This window comes from Benincasa hispida, unplaced genomic scaffold (assembly GCF_009727055.1).
Source record: "Benincasa hispida cultivar B227 unplaced genomic scaffold, ASM972705v1 Contig1438, whole genome shotgun sequence".
Classification (NCBI taxonomy): Eukaryota; Viridiplantae; Streptophyta; class Magnoliopsida; order Cucurbitales; family Cucurbitaceae; genus Benincasa; species Benincasa hispida.
The window spans coordinates 1-6,415 of NW_024063997.1; the positions used below are offsets into that span (position 1 = coordinate 1).

General features: G+C 36.9%; 1 pseudogene; it reads right to left on the reverse strand.

The window, feature by feature from the left end:
• Positions 1-504: 504 nt before the first annotated feature.
• On the reverse strand, positions 505-6,409 carry LOC120068921 (annotated as a pseudogene).
• Between the last annotated feature and the right edge of the window lie 6 nt (positions 6,410-6,415).

A 6,415-nucleotide genomic window follows, 5' to 3' on the forward strand; every position in this document is an offset into this window, starting at 1 on the left:
ATGTCTTTTTTTTGCAATTATAACATCTTTTATACCTACTCTGTTTAAAAACATAAAAATGTCTTCTATTTTGTTTCAATATTGAATATGACTCTAAATAATAATATCCCTAATTTAGTTTTGGTAGTTAAAAACAACTTAATATTATTTCATTAAAACTACTTCATATAATGTGCAATCTCTTCACGTGTTCCTAGATATGCCCCCCTGTATCTTTACAGCTTGAACTTAGCAAGCCTGATCCACGGAAAACCTTGTTTTAAGGGTGAATGTTACAACATTGGCAAACCTTTCATTCATTGAAGATCAGAATTCTCAAGATATACATATTGAAAATATCACCCATTACATATATGATAAGTTAAAATTAGTACAAAGCATAGCAGTGGCCATAAAAACAACCACACAGAACGTCAGGGCCTCGGAGTTAAAACTTCACTTAAGGCTAACAAAAGGGTTTTGGATGTGCAGACACCAAGCATCGTTTTCCTCCAATCCCCTAACCTCAGCTTCAGCCTCTGTCCCACCAGAGAAGAAAAGAGCCATATTTCTTTGGATAATTAATCCATCGTGACTGTCCCCTGACTTTTCGATGACTATCTCTTATACTTCGTGGTGTACCTTCCCATATCAGTTTTCGCCCATATCCACCAACCTCAAGGCTGTAGCTGTAGGTTCGAGCCATCATTCTCATCGCCGAAACGAGGGAAGCCATATTAGACTGGGGCCATGCCAACTGAAAAGCTTCAAAATGAAGGCAGAAATATTGACCAAAACAATGAAAAACCTGCAAAATGTAAGAAGCGCAAGCCACAAGAAACAGGAATTAATCTAAAGTAAGGGTAAGATAGCGGAATGTCCTCAGGCTCGAAGGCCTCTATTGATCAAACACATAACTTGGGTGGTTTGGCATCCGTGATCATACTAGCTGCCTCGTTTGTACAGATTTGAGTGGAACACTGAACAACCGCACAAGCATAAAATACATAGGGAGATAAATGGATTTGAGTGAAACAACTTGAACCGCAAAAGCATAAATACATACACTATGGATAAACGGAAACATGAAAAAAAATATTATAAGAACATGTACATCTTAAACCTTTAATATCTCAAATCATATTGCTATCTTATTTAGCATCACTTCAAGTTGCCTCTTAAAGAAACAAACAACGATCAAGGCTAAAGTTCCATAAAATAAAAATAAAATGATCCATGGATCTAGTACACTTTTTCACATCATCGACAAAATTTAATTGTAAGGTGTTTGTGCAGTCTTATAGAAGTGTAATGTAAAAAGAGATACGAGAAGGTTTAGGAATAAGCGAGAGAGACCGAGGGAAGTTGTGTGGACTCTGTTGTGGACTTCAAATTAAGTTTTCAGTCTCATTAGCTTGGGTGGAGCCCTTCTTTTTTTAGTTTGCTCAATTTTGTTAAGGTGGCGACACTTCATCAAAAAAGGAAAGAAGAAGAAAGAAAAAAAAACAATGGAAAACCAAAAAAATATAAATAAACACAAAACTTACCAGTCCAGCATGCTTGTATTAGTGGACTTTTCATCATCTTTAGTCTTTTTCAACTAGTTGGAGTCTTCCAATCTCCTGAGTTTCATGCAAAGGTTTGAAACCCTTGCTCACCTCTTCCCTCAATAGATACCCGAAGGATATAAAATACATAAATCAACATAAGCATACACAAATGTGCATATTAGTGTATGTTTTTGGGATTGATTTTAAAAGATTAAAATCACTTGTCTATTTCAAAAGAAACACGTCTTTAATCACTAAATTAATATAATATTCATTTCACACTTTCAAATGCAATTCTCATATCATCAAAATTGGTTTTGAATGATTGAAAGCACGTTTAAGATAGATTGTGAAAATGACAAGAGTGATTTTTAACTATTGTATAATCACTCTCATGTCTTAACTGTATACACAAGTATAAATTCAAGTGCTATCCACTTGAGAGATCAGTGAAATGTATGAGATTTACAGTAAGCATCCAAGTGGCATTCTCCACTTCCCTTGGATTGGATTTAACATAGCGATGGTTAAATGTGCAGCCAGTGTGCATATCCACCTTATGATCATCCCTCATCCCTCAGATGGGCAACAAGGAAAGGAATGTCCCCAACAGCAGAGCATTCCGACCCAGCATATGGGCAACTATAGGGTCTGTAGTTGCACAAACCCTCATGCTTAAGTTTACTGTAGTATGGGAATATCTCCGTGCACCCCAATGAATAATACTTGCAAGGCAATTCAAGTGACTCTGCCACCTTCTCCAGTGCTAAGCACCTAATATCTCCAAGTTCTTGTCTACAAGTTGGGCACCGATTATGAACCCTCGTTTTACATGTAGAACATAAGGTATGTCCATTGTGGCACTGCAACATTTTAGTTGGTCGTAAGGTTAACCGTCATTTACTTACTAACATTAAAATATCCCTCCAACAAAAATTGTACATCCGATGGAAAAGTAAGATAGATCCTAAGCTAAGAAGCATGGAGACACGACATGGCACCGCGATGTGTCAATTTAAAAAATTAGGATATGGACACATTGGGAATACACTCTTTTCTACTTCTTTTAGGATATATAAAATTTAGCGTAAAAGATTAGATGCATTCTACAATTAAAAATAAATAAAACATAAAACATAAAATGTCGAGTTAATTAACAATTATAGGAGATGAAACGTTTGGTTTCTAACTTCAGTTTTTTATGGTTATGTTTTCTTTTATCTTTCATTAAAGAAAAAAAAGGACTTTCCTAGTTTAACATATAATTGATTTGGGTTTTAAATTTGCGTCCAACGTAAAAGGACCATTTTCTCTTCAAAAAAATTTCCATGTGTGTCCAAGAAGTGCCCCAAACATGTCCCACGTGTATGGAAATAAAAAATAATAAATAAATATAGGACACAAAAATTTGTGTGTTGGACACATGTTCGGTGTGTGTCCGACACACACTGCCTAAAATGGAGTGTCCGGGCTTCATAGGTCCTAAGACAATTATTGGGTTGGAAAATATATCTCCAATAAAATGCACACACCTTGACTATTCTCACGGAAAAACTAACTCACTCTATAGTAATTGGTTGTCAAAGAAACTCATAGGATATTAAATCATAGATAGGTAGTCGACGTCAAACCAATTCCTTCTAAACCCATATTCTCAACTGGTTTCATTCTCAACTGATGGCACAGATACGTACATTCTAATAAAGGTAAGTTCAAATGATACACGAAGTAGGAGAAAAGACTACGATGATGGAAAATGATATCCCAAAAGGAAGCAAGGGGAAAAGTAAAATTTCATCGGTCTTCCAAAATAATGTTTATAACTAAACCAAATGAAATTTCCTTGGAAAATTGTAGAAACTACAAGCATCTTATGCTAGAATTAGAAATATAAGCTTTTCAGAACAAATGGAACAAGTAATCTAATCTCTGTTATACAATCTTAGAGCTAGAAAACCTTAATAAGAGAAAGAGTTCTGATGGTTTATGACTGTGATGGCCAAAAACCAAGACAACTTATTTTTCTAGCACACAAGAAGCAAATACAGTTCTGAAACCAGTATTCCACAATGCCAAATTTTCAAGACCAAAGCTCAATGAACATCACCATATGTGGCAACCCCACGAAGGAGAGATCATATTGGGACCCTAATATGCACTCCAATCTCGCCTTACTTCTCCAGTTGATACAGTACTCCATATATGCAATAAGTCATACACTAGTACAATCAATTACGCTGTAAAGAAACAAAGTTAAGCTCCCTACAAATGAGAATGAAGAAAAGAAAACAAGACATCTGAGCAGTTTCATGCAAAGCACTAGTTCAACACCACCCACAACTTCCAACCAAACAATTGATCGATGAACCATAATCCAAAACCCCAGGAGAGAAAAAATATGAAAACCCCCTTTTCGTACCCAAATAAAAAATCCAATTATGGGGGTTGGAGGGCCAAATAATCTCCATTATGCAAGTAATTAGGAGTTCGAAGACAAACCTGATGGATGGGAGGGTACATAGAATTAGTGCATACAGGGCACTCCAGCAATTCATGGACGTTAGTTGCCGGCGCAGTTGCAGTGGGGCCGTTCACAGCGCTATTGTTGTTTCCAAAACGAGGCTTCGATGCGGACAACTCGGAGTGATTATGAGATTGGGAATAAGGATGAAGCGTGTGGTGCAGATGGATTTCGTCTTCATCGAGACCATCTGAAGAAGATACACACTCGATACTGTCCAAATCCATCTACAGAAAAGAAACCCTACGGAACTAAACACAAACCCACTTATCCAAACCGAGAATTGATCAAGACCTCAGAAAATTTCTGGGTTTCTCAGAGTAGGAAAGAAGCAAAGGATGAAAAGAGAAAAAAAGGAAGATTGATTGATGGATTCCCAGAACCAAATGACCCCTTTTTACCCGAAAGAAGACGTTCTTTACTTGGTCCCTCTCTTCTTCTCAAGTCTCTGAAGTGAGTGTGAGAAAGAGAGAGCGTGAGCTAATAATGGCACCGTTGATTTGGTTCTGTGATGAGTAAAACTGATATCCCGCGGCCAAGAGATTGGTTTGGACAACCATAGATATGTAATAATGATAATTTTATCAGGGTTTTTCTTTAAAAAGATGTCCTTTTCTACTTTTTTCTTTAATTTAAATGGTATAAATATGATTAAGATACCTTCTGATATTTGAATACTTTATAGTTTATTTCATCATAGTAGATATTTTCTTTTCTTTATCCATAAACCTTGTAAATGATACTTGTTCTTCTCAGTTTTTTATTTTCTTGTTGACCTTCATCTAATCTTGACTTTCATGTTGAATGATTGAAGTGATGGATGCAAAATTAACTGAAGGGAGTGGTAGAGCTGTTGTCTTGTCTTTTACTGTAATCAAAGTTGTCCAGAAGGAAGCCGGGAAGAATTTGCACAAGCCAATTGTGTTGACATTCCACTTCTCTATAGAGTTGCAAAGCAAACATTCATTACAACTTCAGAAAACATCTTTCTTTGGAAGATTAATAATTATCAATATGACTACTATTTAACAAATAATCCATTACAATATACCAGGAAACGTAAGAGAATAGGTACAAAGCACAGTAGCTCAACAACACACAAAACCGACATAGACCCTTGAGAACGAAAATACTTGTCTTAGCTACACAGGTTCGGTATGCAGACTCCCGCATCTGGGTTTTGCTCCTTCCATATCCTTCCAGTAACTCTTAGTTTCAGTTCCTTCCTGTCTCCACCAGAGAAGAAAAGAGCCATATTTCTTTGAATGATTAGCCCATCATGGCTGTCCCTCACTTTTCTATGACTATCTCTAATACTTCGCGGGGTGCCCTCCCATATTAATTTTCGCCCATATCCACCAACCTCGAGACTGTAGCTGTAGGTTCGTGCCTCATTCTCATCACCCATGAAACGAAGGAAAGCCATATAGACTGGGGCCATGCCAAGCTGAAAGGCTTCAAAGTGAAGGCAGAAATATTGACCAAAACAATGGAACACCTGCAAAACGTGACAGAGCAAACAAGAAACGGGATCAAACTAAAATTTGGAGTAAACCCCATGAATGTCCAGCAGAACCTCTCAGCTTGAAGCGTCCAGTGACCAATCTTTCAATTGAACAGAAAAGGCAATAAACTTCAAGGGGGGGAAAAAAAACTCAAGTAGTGAAAGCAAAAGTCCTTCACTCGGACAAGAGGAACTTGAAAATATTAAATAAATAAAAAAAAAGGTTCTCTTGAATCCCTTGATAAACTTCTATTTTATTGCATCAAATCCATTTTCCACTGGAAAAAGGCAAATAGTTAATCAGTTAAGGTCACGAGTTACATAAAATAAAAGAAAATGATTGATTACCAAACTTGTCACTGACTTGCAGCAATACCCTTTTCACGCCATCAGAAGAACTTATGAAGCATCTTCAATGATTTATAAAACTTAAACTTGTAGCAGGCCATCTAATACCAATGATTTCTTTTTACCATCATACATCTGTTGTTGTTGTTGACCAGTAGGAATTTTTTCTAATCTCCCTAGTGGCTTAATTGGGTCTGGAATCCTAGCCTCCATAGATACAGATGCAAACATGACATTGCTTCACATGAATTTGTATTTATATCATACGTAAGGTGTGTAATTCATGTCTGATAAACAAGTTCTACCAAAGAGAAAGAATATCACATAAGAATTAAGGTCAAAATACATCAGACTTACAGTAAGCATCCAAGTGGCGTTCTCCACTTCCCTTGGATTGGATTTAACATAACGATGGTTGAATGTGCAGCCAGTGTGCATATCCACCTTATGATCATCCCTCAGATGGGCAACAAGGAAAGGAATGTCCCCAACAGCAGAGCATTCCGACCCAGC